A 25,010-nucleotide genomic window follows, 5' to 3' on the forward strand; every position below is an offset into this window, starting at 1 on the left:
AATTGCATATACATGAGCATTTAATTATTGCTGACCTTGGTGGGCAATTAATTTTCCTCTAAACCTAAAGGTGGACACTTATTCCAAGTCAAGGCAGAAAAAATATATTGCAGTCATATAGCAATGAAGTTTATACTACTCTCCAGATGCCTGTTCAAGGTAAATTATCCTGAGCTGTTCCCTTATTCTATCAGGACAAAGTATTCTCTCTTCATACGGTACAGACAAATATTTCAAGACAGTATGAGGTTCAGGAAACAGCATCATCAAAACACAAAATAATCTACTTCATTACTTATCTGCTGCCATTTTCAGTACCAGCAAAATACTGGATTTGAACCATACCTTTCATCCAGCAGTATTTAAATAGCTAAAATGGTGAAATTAAAATTGCAAGTGATTTAAAACATATTTATTTCCATGAGTCATGGAGAAACTTTAGAAGGCAATATCCCTCCAAGTGGATTGTCACCCCCACATTATTTGGGGAGCAGAAGATCCTATAACATAGGATTTATTATAGTAAGTGACTAAAACCTTCTAGTCCAAAGAGCCAAAACCCCTTAATCACAAATTTGGCCTCTTTCACAAGAACAGTTGAGAGGAAGGGAGATTATTTATCATATAGTGATCCAAGTTCAGATCCTGAGGGATTATGGTTGAAATAGGAAGATCTGTTCTTTGAAAATGAACTTCCCATGCTCATTGACTCTGATAGATTACACTTTAGAAGAGTATAAAGGAAAGGCCTTCCCTTACTTTTCTTTCTGTCTCTTTCACTTAGAACACTATGGCTATAAGGGAAATAATCAATAAATAGAGCTTCCAGCCAAACTTAAGGGGATAAACTGGTAAATGCTAAGCTTTAGAGCATTAAGAAGGCTCATTGTGCAGCTTCAGAACAATTTCCATGTCATTAGCTCTAACTGCTCCTTCCACCAATGGGACTGACTGTCAGGAACCGCATCAGCATTATTTTGCTTTCTACTGCCAGGCACGACAAAAACAATGATTATATAACAACAACAAAAATGATGACACTTTCCATAAGTATAACATATTAAGCTATCTGGAGTCTATTTACATACCCATTGATTGTGTAAGCTCCATGAAGGCAGGGATTCTTCTGTCTTATTCAGCATCATGTCCCCCAACACCTGTCAAAATGCCTGGTTGATAAATTTTTGTTGAATAGGTAAACTAAATACCTCATTTGATCCTGACAAATTATTGTCCATGAAGTAGATTATTGGTTCCATCCCACCAATCTTAATACTGAGATTCAGGGAGGTAAGCAACATACCCAAGGTCACGCAGCTATTAAGCGGCAGAGTTGGAAGTCAAAACTAAGGACTTCTGACTCCAAATTTTGTATGCATACCCTTACAGTGCTGCCAACTTTGATGAGAGCTATATCACAAATAAGGCAAGTAATAAGATTAGTACATCAAAACATAAGAGTAACTGCCTCTGAAGAGAATAGTAAAAGAAAAAATCCAAACTCTCAGGTCAGATCACAACAAAAGTGCAGTAAGGAGACAAGTTCAGGAGACTGGTCATTATTAATCAAATTATAGATCAGCCCCAATAGCCACATATTTCCTTGGCTTGCACTCAAGAGACCCTTTTGTAAAACATTCACAGAAGAAGATCGATACCTCTCTGGAGGTAAGTGGCATAAATTATGTCTCAAAATATACACCACAGGAGTTTTACTGTGTGTTGTATACAGTAATTGCATTTTATAGATGGCTGTGGAAAGCTTCAGTCCTCATTGATTTTGATCATAAACTAAAAGGCGACAAAAAGAAAAGGACAGCACTTTAGATGAAGAAGTCAGTCAGCTGAAGCTGCAAAAGAAAATGAAAATTTGGCAAGCTGAATGTGATCAATTCATGTTTCTTGATAATGAATGTAGATATTTGAGTGCTTTCATTATGAGCCAACAGCAAGACTTGAAAGGGACCATAAGAATCCCTGTTCTCTAATAGTCAGTGGTGGTAACTAGCAGTAGGATTTAAGATGACAGGAAGCCAGCCTAAATTATAGCCCTTTCTAACTTTCCACATTATGGTTGGAATGGCTTATGAGCCACGGTAACTGAATATTTGTGCTTTTACTATTGCATTTAACATGTCTTTGGAATTTACAATGAAAATCAAATAGAGATTGTGATGTAATCCGGGATCATCCATATGTTGCTAACATTTCTAACTTCTAGTAGCATATTTTTTGAGCATTACTCTCCTGATTTCCTTCATTTCTTCATGCCCTTCACAGCAAGCAATTCTGAAGGGATGTTAATGTGGCATAACAACTCTTTACCCTTTTTCAAGGCCAATTTTGCAATATGGGCAAAATGATTGGAAATGGAGTCCTGAAAACACTGAAACCATCTGTCAGGGACTCAGCTAAGAAGATCCACTCTGTTTCACAGCCAAAAATGGGGATAAATTATGCCTGGCTGGAAGTGTCCAAAGCAAGTAGAATCCCATTCAAGCCTATTAAGACAAATTACAGAATTTTTTTATTGTTTATTGCCCTAGTAAAATCATCCTTTCAGGTGATAATAAACCAAAAGCTACACTGATGAGGAAAAAGCATTAGCAAAAAAAAAAAATGTTTTTCTAATAATAAATAATACCTAAAGCAGGTGTCACAAACTTCTGTCAATTGTCTATAGACTTATTTACATTCATAGACACAATCTGTGAAACATTCCTCTGCATTGTGTAATAACCCTGTTAATATTTAATCACAAACTACAAAAAGTGCTTGACTAATATTTATTCATGAAATGTATTTGGTAAAATGTCAAAGAATTAGAGGGTGGGGCTGTTGTGATTAAATTATATAGCTTGGGATGTCGAGCTTTAGAATAAGTTAAACACTTCCCCTCCTTTCTCCCTTAAATATTTATTGTCATTAAGATACTATTGACAGCATACATAGAAAACAGTGATTCTCACATTTTATAACACGGATTTTTATATTAGTAAACAGTGGTAGTCAAAATGTTCCCACAGATGGTGGAACTGATCTACTTCAGAGAAACCAAAGACATCCCCAGTTTTAAGTGAGTTCCTACACAAAATGAATCATCACTTCCACATTCTCCACTCAGAGAAGGTTGAGAGAAAATAAAAAATAGGACCTTTTCTATGAAGTACCAAGTAGAATATTTGACTACAAACTGCAATAGCTAAATTAAATCTATTGGAAAAGCAATTTGTGTATCTGGGACTACAAACACAGTTCCCCTTGCCCTCTTCACCACTTCAACTCATTCTGCTGACTTTGAAATGAGTGAGTTGAGGAATTAGGGCAACAAATTCTGTGATAATTAAAATACCTTCATGTGGATTCTTTTAGTTTCTCTTGCTTTATTCAGTTATTTATTTAATCTTAATCAAAAGTATTATCAGAGTGAGTTGGTTAATTTCTCTCTAAATAGTATTCATAAAAGCTATTTTTATTAATAGAAAAATATCTGAGTATTTTGTTTGGAGAAATATGGAATTTGAATGCCCAAATCAAGCATTTGCCTTGAGTGAGATGTTCCAAAGAGCAAGATTAAGTCAGTAGAATGCCTAAGAGGAACCCTCTGAAGCTGGGCTTCAGGGATATGACGGTCTCTGGGTTTACCAATGAAGACACAACAGGACTTGCGTGCTGGAGGAACCAAAGCACAGGCTCAAGGGAATAAGAAGGAATTGGGCTTAGCCAAATCAAGGACTAAATTACACTGACCAAGTTGTCAGATCAAGACATGATTAAAGCTATTAAGATGCAGAGAAATTCTCCCAATCCAACCAATAAACTGATCTCTGAACCTACAGCAGATCTGAACTTACAGGCAGAGGTTGTGTCCAGCTGAGGGAATTACAAGTATGTAGAGGCAGGTCTTTTCCACAGGCAGTCGTAACAATAATAAGCCACCGATCTAGGTGTTTAGCAGATTGGAACCCCAGAGCAGAAATCTTGAGCTTTTCTTCCAAACTGGGGGCTCCTGATATTTGAAAGATGACTCCTTTTATAGAGGCCACTCTTAGCTGAGAGAATGTCCATTCTGCACAACACAGGGACTCAGGAATTAATCAACTATTCCAATATGGCAATGGTTCCATTCACACAACAATGATCCCCAGTCAGACCTCCATGGGTGCTGGAGGCACTAAATGTGAAAAAAAAGACTAAAATGCACCCAAGTGCAGTCCCTAGCACATCACACACACTTAATACATTTCACTTCCTTTCTCTTCTCTTATGGTGTTAGTGGTGTCATGTCTTGTACTGTGACCCCAAAATTTACTGGCACTGGAACAATCCTTCTTGATCTTGTTAATTCTGGTGATGTCATAAATACTCAACACTATGAAATGAAGAAGGGTCCTTTTCCATCTGGGAAGGACACCCACCATTCAGCGGGTCCCATATGGAGCACTGAGGGGGAAAGGGAACATCCTATGAGCATCCAAGCCAAATTCACCCTAGCACATGAGCAGTTTTCAATTAAGGGTAGTTGCATGGTAGCACTGAATAAATGGAAATAAAAACAATGCAGTAATCATGCAAAAATGAAAAACAAAACAAACAGAAATTGTATTTTAACCTGAGACCTGAAGAATTAACCAGATCAAGAAGGACTGAAAGACCTTCCCAGGTAGAAGTAACTGCGCCAAAAAGAGAGGCAAGATATTGATGTATGTCAGGAAATGAAAGAAAGATAGTAAAGCCAGGGCATTGAGAATAAGAGTGGAACAGCACAGGATGAATTTGGAGAAGCTATTTCCTTCTGGGTTATTCCTTCCAAGCAAGGGAGTACACACGAGCTTAACGGGTCAAATTTTCTTCTCCTTCAGAAGAAGGAACATCTGAATTCAATGATGGAGTTTGAAGGTGAAACTGGGCATCAGAACCCTGCTTCCTTTCTTTCTCTTTCCTGAAGAAACACACATACTGCTCTGTTCATCCTTGTCCTACTGGGTCATTGTCACCATATTAAGAATGGCACAATGCCATTTTGCTACCTGTAGATGGTAGGAATCCTGCCTAATTCTATCGTCAGAATGAGGGAAGCAAGTAGCTTGTTTTTCAGAAAACAAAGATGACATTTGGATTCATCTTTCTGACACCTCTCAACTGGTTCAAACTCAGGTGAAAAAAAAGTGGTATTTATGGGGACACCTCAGAGCCCATCAAATATGTGTATTTTAAATATCTAAAGAGCAGCTCTTTTCCAAGGCAATTAATTCCAAGTAGTGAGGCCAGAAGAGATAGGTTGAAACCATCCCTTCATCACCAGAGTTAATGCCAGATAAACACCAATGATGTTTAACTCAATGATGTTAATAGTTCTGGAAGCTGCTATTCTTGTTCTTATGACATTGATTTGAGCTTATCAATCCCAGTTTCCTCTCATTTTCACAGAGGGGCTTAATCAATACCTGAATCCAAATGTTCTCTTCAGGAAAATAATTTGCAGTTATGGCCTCTTTTGTTCTCTGCCTCTGCTGTGTCCTTTGAAATACATTAGCCTGAAGTTGGAAATATTTTGTTGTATTTTTAATTATATGGTTAAACCATTAAAAAGTTTGCCAAATGGGAAGCGAAGTCTGTTGAGTCCCCTCCCCCACTTATCCAAAATACTATACCTTTAAGGAGTCTCACCTCCATCCCTACCTACCTCCCGAAACACTCTGTGACCTCCCAAAACTGGGAGAACAGGGAAGTTCTTTGTGAAATCTTTCTGTGGGGCAAAGAAAGGCAATGAGAAATCAGAAGTTCCTCTCACAGGAACTTCTGAGATTTTTCAAAAACAAGGCACTGTGGGGAGTGAACTGGCAGGTTGTCATTTATTTCACCAAAATTTTAGAGTTGGAATCCCCCACAAATGTACTTCATGCTATTACCTTGCCTGTCTTCTCTTCCTTTGGTCAGAAGCTTACATATTTTGTAAGCTGCTTAAGGGATGGTCTCTAAATCTAAATATAACATGGGATGACAGAGAGAAAATATCATTGCTGAACTTTGATCCATGGAATATAATCTGAAAGGGAATAAATCCATTCCCAAGTGATCCAATATATTTCCTGGGTGGAAAAGGAGACCATTATTTTTATTGGGGGAAAAAAGGGAAATTTAAATATACCCAAATATATACAAGTTCCTGTCATTACTTTTCAAAAGTAATAGCTTATTGGAGATTTTTTATCATCATTTTTTTTTTTTGCATGGGCAGGCACTGGGACTCGAACCCGGATCTCCAGCATGGCAGAGCCACCATTGTACCCCCATCATCATTTTAATGAAGCCCAATTACATGACACATATTTAACCAAGCTCAGAATAGGAAGCCCTAAAACAACTTATGAAGTAGTTATGATTTGTACAGTTTAAAAAAGGGGGATTGATTGCTCTAATTTTATTTCATTACTGATATAGCTGCTAGAATATATATATGTACATATGTGTGTAGATATGTATATATGTATATCGGGAAAAAAAGGGAAAATTAAATACATCCAAATATATACACATACATTTTTTGCAGAAATCCAAAACAGGTCTCTGAAGAGCAGCGGCAATTGGGACCAGAGTCACAGGCATTTCCATCACCCTACCTGATGGTGTAAACCTAGACGAGCTGCAACAAAACAGGTAGGCAAAATGCCTGTGCTCAAAAATCAAATCATTTTATTCTATCAACCAATAAACCAACAAAATCTTGATATGTGCAGTCCAAGATATAAAGTTCCAGTTGTAATTAGCTGGGCACAGATTGAAAACTACTGTGATCATGTGAGATCCTTGAAGTAGGGCTATGTCTTGGTGACCTTTGTAACCCCAGTACCCAATATCGTGCCTGGCATGCAGAAAATGCTCACACATTGCTGTGAACCTTAATTTGTTGCACAGTGAGCATATGGGGGATTCAAGGCTTATAATGAAACCGATGGTCCCACAGACATGGTGGCTCCATAGACTGTAAGGGAAATTCCTGACATTCTCCACTGTCTATCACTTAAAAGAAAGTAAAGGAATGGTGTGTCATTTGGTCTAAATCCTAGCTGTGCATGCACAGTTATGACCATAAATTTCCACCATACAAAAAGAAAACCAGTCAAGGCTATGAGAGATTTATCTTCTTTGCTTAGTTGGAATCAAAGATTGTTAAGGCTTGAATAAAACTTGGAGACCAAGTGGTCTAGTGGCTCTCCGATTGTGTTTCTGGGATATCAGAGTGCCACAAGCATGCCTCAGGGACACTCGAGGAGGAGGGCAGGCAAGCAAACCACTGAACACCCTACCTCCATGTGATCTAAAACTGCCCCTTTTGTACAGCTCACTTATTCCTCAGGGTTTCACAAGATTTCATTAGAAATATAGTTTCCAATCATAAAACATTACCTTTTAATTCATATAATTCAACTTTCAGATCTTTAAATGTGGATGTAGAGCCCAAAGACATTACCTATGATGGTATAAGCCATTAATGACAGGACAGAAACAAAATCCCAGATATGCTGATTCTCAATCCAGTGCTCATTCTACAGCATTATTTAACTGGGAATTTTAGGGACATACTTATAGTTCCTATTAGTCTATGAAATAGAAAAGCAGAAATTTGCAATATATTATGTTGGCAAACTTCTACTAGTGTCACATTAGGCATTTTTCACAGGTATCCACATTCATTTGTTTCTTCATGCATATTTACAACAAACTACAAGGTATTTAGAACACATTATTCCAGTTGTTCAGGTGAGAAAAACTAAGGTTCATCGAGATCAAATGGGTCATGTAGCTGCAGTTAACTGGAAGGTGACAGAGCTGGGATAAGAACACAGTTCTTCTAACCTTTCTGTCCAGGATTCCATTCATTAACATACTGGGGCAAGGCCAGCTTCCCAGTTCCACTGTCATTCAAGCACCATCTACCAAGAATAAAAAATAAGATTCGTCACATAGGCTGACTCATTGAATGGCCATGTTGAGAAGTATGCTGAGGTTGAATCCAGGTTTAGCAGAAAGGAGTCAATGATCGTGAGTAATATCTTCTTTTGGTACAGGAGAGAGAAATAGAGGCACATGTATCAAGTCTTTGTCATCCTGATTTAAAATGCCAAAAGTCCAAAATAGAGAGAATGGCTGGAAATTCAAGACTTAAGTCCTGAGCCAGCACAGGATAGCTTTCACTTTAAATGACATTATGGACTAGTTTAGGCTAGGAAATCAAAAGTTGGCCCAAGTCATATAAACAGTGAGTGCTTCCAGCTACTTCCCTGGTCTAAACAGTTCCCTATAAAAACGGAAGTGGGCCTGATGAGAGAAGGTTTGATTCTGTGGGAAATGGACTTCAGAAAGTGAAATGAAACCACTCTCATGTCACTGAGGCACAATCAGATGGCTGTGTTTGGGCACTGCTGACAGGGGCCAGATTCCACACACTCATTTGGGAAAGCCAACGAAGCTCACGGAAACACTCCCCCTGCAATTGAGCCCCAGCTGTTCAAGCTGAGGCTGCTCTTTAAAGTGAAGCAAACTGGTGAAAAAGCTGAACTTCAGCAGTTTCACTCTGTTGAGCCACAGCTTCTGCAGAGTCCCAACCCACGGACTCTGCTACATTGGCCAGATGCTTAGGGCCTCCCAAACCGGTCTTACAGGGAGCTCTGGAAAAAGTCAACAAGACTCCATATGCATTAGATTCAGACCAATACAGCAGTCCAAAAGGGGCACCCAGTCCGGTCAGCCCGCTTCACCACTGCAGAGCATGATCTGTACAAAAACTCCAATGGCATCATCAGGAATCATTTAGAAATCTAGTTACCAGAGAAAGATAAAGCATTTTTGGTGAGGTTGGTGGAGGGTTATTTTGTTTTCAATTGTATACATTCCATTGTTTGCTTTGAAGGTCTGTGTTACAAACAAATCCAACAGCAATGCAAACGAACTCACTATTTCACCTCTGATCTCTGGTTACATTTCATAGTATTTTTTTCTTTCCCCAACACCCCCAACTCCTCAAAACAAAAAAATCTTTCCGAACCACTAATAAATGCTTTTATGGAAGATTTTTTTCTCTCCCATGACATTTCTATACCCATCAGATTACCATTGCAACTGGTTAAATTGTACCTTTGCAAATGCCTTTCTGAAATATGCTCCATGGACTAATGCAAATAATTTGCCTTCAGCCCTCTTGAGTCTCTCTGGCATTATTTATGAAGCGGTTTATTCTACATGAGTTCTGCAAAGAAAAAAAAGAGCTGATTGTTATAAGCATCAATGGCTATTTCCTTTATTTTTTAAGATGCTGACTGAAAAACGTAGACTCTGAATGAAGTTGCAGAAATCTCCAATAAAGTCCACAAAAGAGACTGCTATGGCTCATCAGACACTGGGCACAATGTAGTATACGTGTGATCCTCATCCCTGAGCACTGATGTACAAATGAAATCTCACTACTTGAGCCTCTCATGTCCAGTTTCTGTCAGTGATTGAAGTGTCTGGAAGATAAAAAGAATCTCACCATGAAATGAAAAAATTATTCCTTTAGAAACATCCATCTTGACAACAACTAAATTGTGGACCATGATTGCAAACACTTAGTGAACCACTAAGGAATAAAAGATTTCCAGGACTGTCTGGGTGGCAGTGAAGAGAGAAGGAGTTTGCCTTCCACAATGAGAAAAGTCTTGGTGACTCATCTTTCTTCTGACAATCCCCAGGTGGCAAAGTTCACACAATGGATAGATAGATTAAATAAAGATCAACCCTAGCTTCTAGAAAGTACAGGCTGCAGCCATTGTTAGTGGCTATTCAGGGACTTCTAAGACCCCAGTGAGCCACTTCAGGCAGTGGGTTAGTCCACTGAGATTTATTGCCCAGCTCCCTGACACTCAAGCGTTAGAAATTCTTACTGAAGACAGGACTATGAGTCAAGTTGTTTTCCCTGGAGGCAAACAAAATGCAGAAAAATTCTAGATCCCACAAGGAAATTATATCTGTTCTGAACCATGTCTATTTTCTGGAGCATTGGGCATGCTTTCACGTAAAGATGGAATTACCCTCTATTTTAAATCTTTGGAATTTAGGCATTAATAAGATCTAAGACCACATAGATGAGCAGTTTACTTAGAAGAGGAAATAAAATCATCTCTTTCAATCTTTTCTCCTTTTTTGTTTTTAACTTTTGAATTATAAAATAAAACACATATGGAAAACCACAAAGTCCAGCTTCCCAGTTTCACTGTCACTCAAGCTCCATCTACCTTATTAAAAAATAGGATTCACCATATAGACTTACTCATTGATTGGCCATGTAAAAAAATATTCTGAGGTTGAATCCAAATTTAACAAAAAGGAGTCAATGATCATGAGTAACGTCTGCCTTTGGTATAGGAGAAAAAAAATGGAGGCACATGTGTCAAGTCATTGTTATCCCTGGTTTGAAAAGCTGCAAGTCTCAAATAGAGAAAATGGCTGGTGTTCAAGACTTAGATCCTGAGCCAAGGCAGGTTAGCTTTTGATTTAAGTGACATTATAGACTAATTTAGGCTAGGGAAGCCCAGGAGGGAACCAAAGTTATTATAAGGCAAACACCTTATATATACCACCTAAGACAAAATACAGACCTTAGCCAGAGACCTAAGAAACCCCCATCCATGCACCCCATTCATATCTCAACTTCTCCCAAAAGTAACCACTATCCTAAGTTATTATACTAATTCATACTTATTTGCATTGCATTATAGTTTTACCACATAAGTGGACATTACTAGACATCATAGTTTAGTCTTGGCCATTTTATTAAATCTGATACAATTATAAGTCTCTTTTATTCCACAAGTTTCCCAGCTATCCCTGCCTTTGCTTTACAATTTATTTGTTGGAGGACATGGGACATTTGACCTGCACAGTTTCCCACAGAGTTTGCTGACTACAAATTCGTGGTGTAATTCAACATGTTCCTCTGCCCTCTGTATTTCTTATACAAATTGGCAGTTGGATCCAGAAGCTTGATTCAATTCGGATTCCATCATCTTGCAAAGACTCTAGGTGGTTCGATCTTTTATCATAAAAGCATGATGTCTGTTTTTTTTTTTTTATGTTAGCAGCTGATACCTAGCTCTAACAATTCATTGTGGTTTTGTAAAATACAAATACTTCAATGTTATAAACTCATTATTTTTAATTAATATTTTTATAAAGAAATGCTTTTCCTCATCTACTACTTGGCTTCCCACCACTAAAATTCAAATAGTAAAGGAATGATAATTGCCTGATTCTTTCCATCTATTTGCCAGTTTCCAAGATAATGAATGGTTAATTGATAAGCAATTAAGATTTTTTTAATATAATTATGAACTCATGGATTTGAACATATTTTATTGGTTTTACTCAATTGCAATTATCATTCCTTTAAAGCTCCAACATCCCCCTCTTTGGCCGATGAGAGGTTCTTAAATTTGACTCGTGAACAATTTTGACATAACCCCTGTATTTTTTTATTGCTCCCACACTATATGATATGACAAGACAGCCCACATTCCTATTGTACATTTCCTGTCCCAGTCCTGGAATCAGCCATCCAAGAAAAGCTGGCTTCTTTAGTAGGGAAATGGTATTTCAAAACCACTACAGTCTGGATGTTAGGTGTACCCTTTGCCTCTAGGTTAGCCATTGTTTCTAAGCTCTCTGCTAGACAGAGCTAGGAAACAGAAACATTCACACACGCGTTCATAAGTTCATACTGATATTTCCAATTTAAATTCAAGACTACAGCAATTTTTATTTAACGTTTTCTATATTACTCTGTATCTGTATTACATCTCCTTTATTCCTCATCAAAAATTATAATTCTGAAAGACATGTGAGATGATAGAATTATTTTTCCCATATTAAACAAATACTCATAATAGCTAACAATATAGTTAATATGAATAGTGTTCAAACATTTATTTGCATATTCTTTCGCTTCCTATACCCCCATTTTTAGAGTTGCACTTTATATTAACTAAGCATATTGCTATTTTTTCAGTACTTGACCCTTTGAAGTCTCGTTTAATCTTAGTTCTACAATTAACTATATGTTTAATTCTCATCACCAGTCCTTCTGTCAATGTCTCTAGTTTATTTTTTCTTTGTCTGAAACTCCTTTCCTTTTAGATACCTTAGGAATAACTCGTGGGAACAACATTCCCTGGGCAATTTCACATTGATAGCAGTTTTTCTGTGCCCTTTATACTTGAAAGTCAGTTATGCTGGCTATAAAAATCTTTGGCTCACATTTCCTTTTTTGAATTTCTTAAGTATGCTACTACATTGATATCAAAAACATTCTAATCTTATTTTTTCCCTTATGAATTATTTGCCATACTTGCTCAAATGATGCATTATTCTCCTTTTTATCAGAATTTACTACTTACAAGTGTCACTTGTTCTGGCTCAGTAATATCAGGTACCTCTTTCAATATGTAGCTTCAATTATTTTTATTATTTCAGAAAAGTTTTCTTGAACTATTGTTTTCAGAATTTGTTCTGTCCTCTTGAGTTTCCTCTTCAGGTATTCCTATTATCCTTAGGTTAGATCTTCTTTCTTTCAAAATGTTTTTACTCATTTCTTAATTCCTTTTTTTATTGTAAAAATTTTCCTCCTTTTCACCTTCTATTTCTTTTAAACCATTATACATTGCATTCACTCACTTCTGTATTTATTCTAGTTTAGTCTTTATTTCTGAAATTATTTTTCTTTTATTTCTGATTTTTACCCTTATGTCTCCTCATTTCTAAGTATTTCTCATTTTGATTTGTCTGATCATATTGAGTCATTTTCTTATGCTTTAGTTTATTTTGAAATAATACATTACAGTTTTATTTTTTTATCATGTCTTTCTGGTGGCATATTTTTTCTCCTCATTCTATTTTTTCTTATAATAACATTGTATGGGATTTAACCAGAATACTTTTCTGTTGTTCATTGTTTTGTGAATTTAGTTTTCCTGAACTTTCTGAAATTTTCTGGTTCCACACCCTCACTTCTATGTGGACTTCCTCTTTCATTCATCTCTATTGCTCCTATCCTGTACAATTTCAATTTCACTCTCAATACTTCTTTTGAATACCAGGTTCTGCCCTCGAAGGAGGTTCTAGAAGGTCACTTTTTGAGAGTTCATGGGGACCAGGTTCCTGCATTTTCAGACCTTCTCACCACAGCTCCTTGTACTCACCTGCTGTTGGAGTAGGCAAAACCCTTTCCAGTTTCAGCTACTCTTCTCAAATTGGCCCATCATAATTTCCAGTGAATACCTGTTAATCTTGGGATTCTGCTATTCTTAGATCTGTCAGACACCCCATGGCTTCCCTAGGTACATGCAAGTTTTGCAGCTCCTGGTGGTTTTTCACTCCACTTACATATTGGGATTTGCGAGACTACATTGTCACCTAGTTTTGTTCTAAATGCACTAAGAGTTGTCCATGTGTTTCCGGTTTTGCTAATTTTTGCTCTGTCAGTTTTATAGGGTAATTCAGAGATATTCAAAAACTGTGCTACCACTGCTGCCATCTTCCCCAACTCTTCATCTGACCAGTCTTTTAAAAAGAGAAAAATGAGACCCAGAAGCATAGTGACTTACCCGAGTTCATTGAAATGGTCACTAACAGAGTCAGGAAGAAAATTCAGGTCTCCCTTGAGCACACAATTTGCTCTTCTTTTGCCACACTGAGTTCAAATCCCTTTGTAAAGTTTCTAGGAAGCATCAGGTGGCGTTTCACCAAGAAGATACAATGGAGGAGAAAAAACTATCTGGGTTGTTACATTTAAATCCCTTACCACACTGCTTATTTTTTCATCTGATAAAGTGTTTCATAGGATGTATTTCCAATTGCTAGGTATTACTAGGACTGGTCTGTGATATTCTACCGAGTCTTTAATACCACAGTGACAAAAATGCTCTGAGTATCAACTGATGGCTCTACAATTACAGCCAAAATCTGCTTCCCCTGCCCCTCCGACCACTGCTCTCCTACTGGCATGACACCGAATGGGTATTGCAGTCACACACACACACACACACACACACACACACACACACACACACATACTCCTACCATCTTTTTCTTGTTCTTTTTCACAAGTTTTGTTTCCCTGACCAGGAATTTTTAAAGCAGTAAGAGACTGTATAACGCAATGATAAAGTCAAGATTCCTGGATTCAGATCTCAAGCGCTAATATTAATTAGCTATAGGCAAGTTTCTTCACCTCATAATATGTCAGTGGCCTCATCACTAAATTGGGACAAAACCAGTCTGACGGCATTCTTGTGAGAATTAAATGAGAAAATTTATATAACGTTCTTGACACATAATGAGGACTCACACAATCTTTGCTATCATTATTGACAATTAAAAATAGACTTCTGTATCTTTGGTTGGGGGAGGAAGAGGCGGTACATTTTTGCAAATTTCCCATGCAAGCTTACTCCCAACTAGACAATCTAATTTCAACCTCAAAGAAATCTCCACCTGCAGTGCCTGTTCAGTCATCAGAATTCATTCTCTTATTCATTCAATAAATGTATAATGAGCACCTATTATATGTGCAGCAATGAGGACCAAATCATTAAGATTATTGCTGATTAATAAGATTGATGATTAATGAGACAGACAGGTCCAGGCCATTAGATTTACAACTCAGCAAGGGAGTTAAAAAATCAAACAAGCAATTATAAGAAGCCCTTGAAGACAATCTACTTCTCTATCCCTCAATCTTTTTCTACCATAACATACAAGTGGGATAGACCAGCAATAGAGGCTGACTGGGCAGTAATAATTTTTCAGCTCAAAAAACATATCTCCTTAAAGTAGCACATCAAACCATCCTCAACGTGATTCTGATATAGCCATCCGCCCCACCACGACCCCTGCAGAAGGAAGTGATTCCTATTAAGAATCACTGGTCTAACCGAAGCACTAAATTGCCATTAAACCCAGAATTATATTCAGAGGCTCATTAAAGCCTTGTGATAAGATTAGGTACATTTGATTGTTCCTTTTTTCTAATTATACAGTTCCCTCTATCCTGTAATACATTAATTTGTGCTTCTAAGCACAAGGCTAGGAAGGAAAGAGAATTATTCCTGCTTCCCTGGTGATCCTCATCTCCAGGACCCATCTATTCATTCAGCATGATTGACAACTCAGCGGCACCACTAGCAGTGATGACCAAAGTCACTGGTCAACTGCATTCTTGCAACCTAACTACAAAGGAAGAAGAAAGCTTAAGTAATCATGGGGTGAAGAAAACACATCTCTTTGGGGAGATATTTTTTATTGTTTTGGGGAACTGTGGAAGTTTGAGGTCCCAGGTAAACTTCCACAGTCCCTGATCTGCTCCTGCAATCTGCTCAGAGAACATCAAATAGCTCTACCTTAATGTCAGATTGAAAATGCAACCACAGATTTATTTTCTTTATTCACAGAAAGCATGCTAATAAATTTATTAACAGAAAGCTTGCATCTCAATAAAATAACTCATAAAAGGTAGAAGAAACAACTACTGCATGAGTTGTATTTAAAAGCCAGAGGAAGGTCAGATCAGAAGATGTTTAGTGCAAAAATATTAAAAATTAACTCAAATAACACCATTTCTGTCAAAGAACAATGAATCTGGGAGTTTTGAGGGGAGAGCAAACAAGCTAAGATTTGAATAATGTTAAAAAGAGAAGAAAATTGGGGGTGTAAGGTTAGTTCAGTGGCAGAATTCTCCCCTGCCATGCAGGAGACCCAGGTTCAATTGCCAGCCCATGCACTTCCCAAACAAACAAACAAACAAGCAAACAAATGAAAAACCAAACAAAGAAAATTCAGCAAATGGTGCTGTAATAAGGGGATACTCACATACATAAAAAAACGAAATTTAACCCCCACCATAGAGCATACAGAAAAAAAGGAGGGAGGATTAACTTGATTTGCGCTCAGATAAAGGACATAAGGTAAGAGAATTATGTAGCAGGAGGGCCAAAGGGCATTTCTCTGCTGGAGACATGAAGACGCAGGCCCAGGCCTGAAAGAATAGAAACAGATTTTAAGAAGCGGTCAAGGGCTTGATGAAGAAGATCAGCCGCCAGAGAAAGAGCAGGGCTTTCTCCTCTCCTTGTCCGCACTTACCAGCACCACCCCAGGTGTTGCTGAGACCAGATATCATGTCTGGGGATTCATGAACTTCTTTTAAATATGTACAGCATGAGAGGGGGATACAAATTCTTTAAAACGAAGTATCGGTTCGTATTTTCAGACCAGAAAAGGGCCTATGAATCTAAAAATGTTAAATCTGCTATAAAGAATTAAATCAAATTACTTTCAAGATCACCAGAACAATGTTGGTATCACGTTAAAGTCGCCCTCTTCCCATTGTCCCCATCGCCCTAAAAACAAACAAACAACAACAACAAAAAGAAAAACGTGTGTTGTTGGCAAGGTGAACAGGAATTGGAGAGGGCGGGCAGGGTCAGAGGGCAAGGGCAATAGCTGGAATAAAGCAATTAGAGATAAAAGGCATAGAATCCAAATGCCCACTGAGATACCACCTAACGTGACTAAGTTTTAGTTCATACAAATTGTTTAGCAGCCCTTAATCAACAATTATATGTGTGCTATCAGAGTCTCCTTATTTTAATGAGGGAAAAGAGACAAGAATAGAAAGGGGATGAAATGGTAAAAGGATAAAAATGTTGGAAAATTCTAGCATTAAGATCCTGAAAGAAGAAAACAGGGCTTCCTGCCAAAGAAGAAAAACTTTCAACACTAAAATTTCTCCTACAATCAGTCCTGATTACCTTGCTCCAGGCAGCACAAAGGGAAGAATAAATGAAGGCAGCTGCTTCATGAGATTCATAGAGGAATTTTTTTTTTTAGGTCTAGTTGGATTTTCAGCACACTATGGCTATTTCTTATAAATGATCTCCTTTCCATGGGTTTCTTTAATTCTAATATAACTGAAAATAAAGTCGAAACTTGCCATCACATACCTCATACTAAATCTTCCCAAAAGATCCATTAATTTTAAGCCAAAGGTAAATGGTCCAGCTTTATAGTTTTGTTATGGAACAGATAGGATCTTAGTAAAAGGAAACATTAAAAGAAGTCTAAAGTCCCTGAGATTCCCTCTGCAGAGAGCAAGGAACAGGGCTTAAATGGACGTTGTGTGAGGATGTGTCAGACTGAGAATCAGGCTTCAATCTTTCCTAGGGTTCTCTCCATAAGATTTAAACTGAAATGTAGGGATCTCTGAAAAAGGGGTCCAGGAAGGTGAAAGTAAAAGTAAAAAGAGAAAAATGCTTTCAACATGTTGGAAAACTATGCCTCATCACCCTCCATATCAGAGTGCCTCTGCATGAACAAGGACAGCCTCCAGCAAAGAAGACCGATGTCAGAACTGGGACTTTGCTGGTGACACTCCATGTCCCACACCTGTTTCCATCCTTACACATGGGCCTGAATTACATTCATTCAGTTCATTTTGGGAAAAGGGTACATAACAGAACGAGAGTGGCCACAACTTCATAATGCATTCCTCTTGAACTCCAGCTGAGAAGGAAGAAAAAGAGCAGGACAAGTGGATGACGTGCTAAAGCTAGAGGGAGGTGCAAAAAAAAGAATTAAAAAGTGTGTCTTAGGGTGGGCCACAGTGGCTCAGCAGGCAGAGTTCTCGCCTGCCATGCTGGAGACCCGGGTTCGATTTCCAGTGCCTGCCCATGCAAAAATAAAAAGGTGTCTGGGTGAAGTAAACTAGAAAAAAAGGGTGAATGACTAGGGCTGGGTTGAGTAAACCCTGTGAACTACTATGAAACTATTAAGACCATGTTTTCCAAAATGTGCAATGATATGGGGAAATGTCCATAATATAATAATGGACTTTAAAAGCAGGTTACAAGATAGTTTGTGGAGTATCAACCCACTTTTGTAAATGTGTCTAAACGTATAAAGGTCTGTATCCTTGTATATGTAGTATATGTGAGAGAGAGGTATTGGATGTATGTGAGAGAGAGGTGGGGGTAAAAAAGACCAAAAACATAGGACAATCTATGTCAAAATGCTATCATGAGCTCATTCTGTGTATTGGGATTATGGTCATTTTCTAGTTATGTTTTCCTAAATTTTTCAATTTTATGTGATATATGCAATAACAATTGTTAAAAACAAGAAAACTCTGCTACCACATGTTTTTCTATATTCTTTCTCCCAGCACCTATCTGATACAAAATGTGGTCAAATTTGTGCATACCAATCTAAGAGAAAGGGAAAACAAAAACATAAAACATGTGTAACAATCCTAAAATTGTCTTTACACATCTGATTCCTTATTCCAACTCAGTCCTCTCACATTGCCAATTGCATTAAAGAAAATAAACACCATGAAAGAGAACCTCAACTCAGACATCTGATGAGGTAACAGTTAAAATTCATGAGAGTAGCTTCTCTGTTAATTGGCTATTCACCATTAGAAACCTGACTTTCAGATTCAGAATAGTCACAGCAGGCCCTAGCAGATTGGCTAATGAGCTGTCCACTCACTGGCAAGTCCAGCTATTCATCAAGCCCCTGGATAATGTGAAGGGAGCTCAGGATACCTGCAGCAGTCCAACTGGAAAATGAAATCTGAGTAGCCCATAAAGGGGAAATGACATCCTGCCCAAGCTGAAAACGTCTGTTTTTTTGGAGTAGATTCATCTAGACTAGTCAAATTGAGCTGAGAAGTTAACTAAACGGAAGGTCTCTGATTGCTGAAGTTTGGCAACTTGCCTTCTTGCCTAGAAAAGCATGAGGGCTCCGAAGTTTACCTCAAGTCACTGTCCACTACCCAAGAATTGCTTAAGAATCAAGTTAATGGGAATTTAGGGGAATATAAGCTTTTATACAGAAAATGCAGCATAAGGAGAAAGAATACTGAAAAATGGGACTAGCGTTGGAGAAGGGACTCAAGATACTGGAACTGATAATACAGTTCAATAATAAGTGATAAGGGACAAATCCAATAAGAGAGCAATTATTTAAATGGGCTTTCATCTGAATCTTCCTACCTGCATGCCAGTTTTAGACTGCAGGTAGTATAAAAGAACATTCAAACTTAACAATGTCGGCCGCCTGTCATCCTGTCAAAACTGCAGACGAATAGTTACCAGATGAAAATCAATACAGTGGGAAAACGGCTTTCTTGTACATTTATGATGGATAACAAAGCCTGGGTGTAATGCATTGAAACAACTAACTTAAATGATGCACCCTGCTTTGGTCAGTGATTTTCAAGTCTTGATTGGGAACAATGGTACTGCTAAAGCGTTTATAGTTCTAGGCACTTGGCTAGGGCAATTTCCTACATGGAAGAATTTATCCAAAGGGTCACCTTAAAAACTTCAGGTATGGTAATGGTAAGAAAGAGTGGCAAGGACTATCTATTATGCCACGTCTAAACGCCATAACTGGAAAAGTGGTTCTTGGCCACAGATCTTTCTCTGCTTCTGGAATTGGAGGACAGCACATAACACTAATAGCAATCTGCCCCTTTTTTCTAAGGGCCACGAGGAGATGTTTCAGTAAACAGATCTATTGGTTCTGTTGTTAAACATGGGGAAAGTGGAACATTACAGAAGTAATGGCTTTTCCAAATTTCCAGAAGCCTGTGGGAAAGCCAGGACTAGGTGCTAAAACCGAGTGAGTTTCCCCCTTTTGGTCCAGATTCTTCTACTCTAGCCCTCTGCCTCCATGAGGCAGAAAGAAACCTATTGTGACTAATGAGTCAATTCCCACAGGAACCTAGTTTCACTCATTAGGTTGAGAAGGATGTTTTGCAGTCAAAAGCTCCTCTGCTTTGGCCTTGGGATGTCTTCCATACCTTTTCTGCCTTCAGGGTATTTTGGTGATGCAGTGTCCCAGCCAGGGCTCTTACTACCAGGCAACTGGGACCACCCAGAGTATATAACAGGGTATATAACCTGGAGGCAGGTCTAGGAAAAGAACTCAGACCAAGAAAAGGACAGCCACAGCCTCAAACAGCTTCTAATACTGATTCAGAGTGACTTTGGACAAACCATCCAACTCCTTTGTGGATTAGACCCTCATTTGTAAAATGAGGATGATCTATCTCCATCACTGGATGGCTGGGGAATCAAATTAAATCATGAATACGAAAGCATTTTGAAAGTAGTTCACTCATAAAATCACAGCATTTTAGAAGGTCCTCAAGTGATTAAATGACTTGAACAAAGTCAAACAGAGGCAGAGCTGCCATACGAGTCAAAGCACAATTATTACCAATTAGTACAGTTCGATGTGATGGAAGCATATTAACAACTTATTTTTCATTCTTCATAGCACAAAAGAAAATACATCAACTGTAGATATAAAAGAAAATAATCAGGGACTCTGCTAGATTTGGAATATATAGTAAATGGCTTATCACTACACGTTATAAACATGATAAAATGATATTATCTATGTTTTCAGTTCTTATGTCTTTTTAGGGATAACTAGAAAAAAATAAGTGAATAAAAAGTATCCATAATTCCTTTTCTCAGGAAAAAAGTCAGTGTTAACATTATGGTAAACACCACTTACTATGAGATTATACTCTACTTACTCTTTTGTTACCAGCTATTTTGAATAAGAAGAATTAAAAATGCTGCCTGATATCTTCCTACAAAATAACATCTGTGAAGCATGTTAATAATGAGACATGTAAAGAAGTAGTACAACCTTTAATTCCTCGAGGAAAGAAAACCTCCATAAAAGAGCTTCATCTTTTCTCCATGGAAAAAAAGAATAAATATAGGCAGTTCCAGAATAAAAAATGTTAGAGAGGCTCTTCCAACTAGCTGAAAGCCACAGACAAGCCTGCTCTCGTATTGTTCCATGGCCAGTAAAGTTCTGTTTTATTGTTACCAACAAAAGGAGTTCCTAGAAGTCACCTTTATTGTTTCACAATCCTTTCCAAAACCATCACCGATGCAGCAGTTCATACTCAGAATCGCAAAACTAGGAAGTGAGTGTTACTACGTATCCTTCTCAACTCTCCCTCCATCATGTTTCTGAACTAGGGGTCAGCTTTATGGCAATACACTTTTATGTTAATTACGTTCCTGTGAACCAGGGTTTTTAATCCTTTCAATTACTTCCTTTCAGAGTGAGGGCTCGTTCTACTTAATAAATTCCCTTAAATGCCGCATTTATTGTACAGTGCTGCCTCATTGGCCTGATCTCTCCCATAAACAGTGGAAATTCAATGGTGACTGTGTCCTCTTGCTTGTTCTCCTTAATGCTAAGATGCTGAACTTGGTAGTTCCACATAAATCATTCAGATCCAATTTGGATAAAAGTAGGCCTGCTTAACTTTTCAAACACAAACCCACTGGACACACAATGCTACCATTTTGCGCCTGCCTACCAGCTGACTGCCCAAAAAGGAATCTCAAGAAGTTCCAAGTACTTGCTGCCTTTCATGTCCTTGCTCTAACTTCCAGTTATCTTCCTGAACCAGAGAATTCTGAAAGCCTCCATCCCCAGGTTCAGACCCGCCTTCCATTTCCTTCAAAAAATTTTAAAAAGTCATTTTTCATCCTCTCTGGCACACAGCTAGTAGAGAGGAGCAGAGTTCACAATAGTTGACCCTGCAAACATTATGCAAATGTAGAACCCTTGCAACAAGTTCTTAACGGTGATATATTGACAGGACATTTGAAAGAAATTGATAAAAAGTCATTCTAGAAATCCATAAAAACAAAACTGAAATCTGAAAACAAAGGCCATAAAAATGGGTGCTTGTTTCATGCTCACCAAACTCCAGTGCAGGTTTGTCCCTTCCCCACTGGCCCAGCTGTAGCCAGGCCTCCCTTCCCCAAATTTATCTCTGTCCCTACTGTGAATTTTCCCTACAAAGCTGAAATTGATCCTAAGTTGGTCCTAAAATTCAAAAATGGATCAGCTTTAAACAAAGCATGAATTCTCTGAAAATTCTGGAAAAAGACCCATCTTGGAAAAGGTGAAATGTTTCCAGTATAGGAAAATTATTTCCAGATTCAAGAATCCTCAGAAAAGCTAATCTGTTACTGTGGACTACTTATCAAAACTTTAACTATATAATAAATTTCTCTCATTTTTGATCATTATATATTATCCCCATAAATGATACATACTAACACAATCATGTATCAAACCATTGGAATCCACATTTCAGTCGAGTGGTCAATGTTGGCTTCTGCATAATCCATCCTGCACTTCAAGTTGAATATAAATGGCAAGTGGAATCTTTTATGTCAGCCTAGCATGTTAAGCCGTGGCCTATTTTAGATACATAAGCTAAACTCAGCCCCAAAGCACTTTCAATCAGTTTTGGCCACACCTGAGCTGGATTCCTATAGTACATGCAATGCATGTATATAAGATACAGCCTACCTTATCTAATATTTTCAACATGATATAATCAAAGAATGAGTAATAGAATAAGAGGGGCATGGGCTTTGGAAGCAGCCAGAATTTGAATGGAATCCCAGCTCTTCCAAACACAAACCATATGGACTTGAGTATCACTGAGGTTCAGCTTCCCTTGTCTAAAATTAGAGTCATGATAGTGACATTTCACAAAGCTTATTGCATGGATTGGAAATAATGTATAAAAATGCCCAGCATAATCTACTGCCTACAGTAGATGCTATATATATGGTAGACTGCTATAGCTAGCAATGATAATAGTGGTATGTATTTTACACTCATCATAGTATAAAGTTCAATCCAAATAGATAAAATGATTAAAATGAAAACACCCCTGGGAGACTTTATGTAGTGACTTTAACTTATTCAAGCTAAAAAATGTATGTTATCTGCTTCTTTCCTGAGATAACAGAGATAAATTAACAGTGGCTTCCTAAAAGGGCAAAGGGAGCGAAGCATTACTGGAGAAACCCAACTCAGAAAAGAAACAGCTGAAGGCAAAGACACCTTATCCTTATGTCCTAGAACTCCTGAACTAGAGCTAAATCATCCAGTGCAGTGTCTGACACATAATAAGCACTCAATAAAATATGTTCATTGAATAACATTATTTTTATGTTCACATGGTTATTATGACAGGGGTCCACAGTTCGGTGTAGAAGAAGTCATTCCCCAAATCGAGAGAAATTTATTGAGCAAGTCTAGACGAGTCCAAGCCTTTAAATTCCAAAGATTGTAGGATTTCAAAAAATCACACTGGGGCTTTAAAATAAATAAATAAAACAAAAATTGAAACTTTGTTTAACTTAATATTTCTGTGATATAGGACTTTATGGAAATTGACATGTCTTTACTGTATTTTAAACTTTTTTCCCCTCTATTCTAAAGACACTGGCAACTTAAAAATATACTTTATGCAAACTTTTAATTTATGAATTAAAAATTTCTACATCAGAATTTAGTTTTAAAACAAGATTATTATACTAATCTCAAGAGTCTTAATACTTTAACAATCCTAAAAAAAATCGATTGTCTCTTGTATGTTTCCAGAAATGGAAATAAAAGAAATTCTTCTAGATGAAGTAATATTTCTAGAATTTTATTATCTGTAGTAATTTTACACTATGTTTTACACTAACACAATTAGAACTGTAGCTCAAATTGAAGAAATGAAATTATCATGACAGTTTTTTGTTGTTATTGTTGACATTGTTTTGCATTGGCAGGTACCAAGAATCGAACCCGGGTCTCCGGCATGGCAGGCGAGAACTCTGCCTGCTGAGCCACCGTGGCCCATCCATCATGACAGTTTTTATGATTAGAGGGAAAAATTTCAATAAATAAGGAAAAACATCTTGAGCAGATCCACTACAGCAACTCAGAAACAAGTTGCAGCTTTAAACCCTCAACACCAGAGTTATCTAGAGGCTTCCAGAGAAGGTGCACTGTAGCTGTAGAAGGCATTTCAGGCCAGAGTTCCCCGATCGCTGGTGAAAAACAGGGTAGCAGGACAGGAGACACATGTTAGGTTACCAAACACAAGTTCAAAATCAAAAGCTAAGCAAAAGATTTTCTATCTATGGCCTAAATCTGTTAGATAGAGTGAAATAGTGTGACAATAAATTCAGATTGTGCAAGCAAACCCAGCATTTTCAGAGAATATACTTTCAACAAAATGTAAATAGGCTTTAAATTTCTCAGCTGGTTTTAAATTCCCTTCAAGATTCTGTAAACCCACCTACATACTTCTTTCAGAAGACACCCCAAGATGAGATCATTTATACTTAGCTATTTGTTAAGGCATGTAAATGACATTTCTTCATATTTAATGCTCTAGCCAATGTCTACATTTGGTTTCATACAGTATCCTATATATTATACTCTTGAAGGATTTATGTATATCATTTGTCCTTTAACCTGATTTGTTTGCTTTAGAAATTTTGGTGAAAGCATATTAAAGCATGATAAAACATTTTCCTTCTCCTCTGTTTTTCTGCTTTATTTAAATGGAGTAAGGATGGATAATAATTTATTTTCTCTTTTTTTATTTTTGTGCAATTTATTCCACAACTAAATGCTCAATAAACTTTATTAATTAACTGCATACAAATTATAGGCATCCCTACGGAGTGCAATCAATAACACTGATAGTGTGAGATGCCTAAAAACTTGGAATTGGCCTCAAAATAAATAGTAGGGCTTGATAATAAATTTTCTGGGAGAAAATAAGCAGAATACCCAGTAACTCCTCTCTTCCAAGAAAGTATTTATTCAAGATTATTCACTTTCAATCAAAAAGTTCTAAATTGAGAATGTTTACTATTTTGTAACTGATTACCATATTAACCAACTGGTTCTCATTACTACCTGATTCCCCTGAAAGCTCCAAGGTGCTCTAGCATGATCTAAAGATGCTAGACCAATAACTCAAGATTTTCATAAATAGGCTGCAATGTCTTCTACTCATCCTGTATGTCTGATGTCTCAGGCATACTTTTTTTTTTAATTCATAACATAATGAGTGT

The 25,010-nt window shown here is 37.5% G+C and overlaps 1 protein-coding gene and 1 long non-coding RNA gene across 2 annotated transcripts in view; both read right to left on the reverse strand.

Moving 5' to 3' along the window:
- NXPH1 (neurexophilin 1) overlaps window positions 1-25,010 on the reverse strand; it is a 313,863-nt gene that overhangs the window by 250,305 nt on the left and 38,548 nt on the right. The window lies entirely within an intron of this gene.
- On the reverse strand, window positions 6,175-21,826 carry LOC143651907 (uncharacterized). The gene is made up of 3 exons (XR_013160325.1): window positions 20,755-21,826; window positions 9,139-9,250; window positions 6,175-7,937 (listed from the first exon to the last, which is right to left on the reverse strand). It is a non-coding gene; the product is annotated as an uncharacterized LOC143651907 (long non-coding RNA).

The sequence above is a fragment of the Tamandua tetradactyla genome, chromosome 1, assembly GCF_023851605.1.
Source record: "Tamandua tetradactyla isolate mTamTet1 chromosome 1, mTamTet1.pri, whole genome shotgun sequence".
NCBI classification, from domain to species: Eukaryota; Metazoa; Chordata; class Mammalia; order Pilosa; family Myrmecophagidae; genus Tamandua; species Tamandua tetradactyla.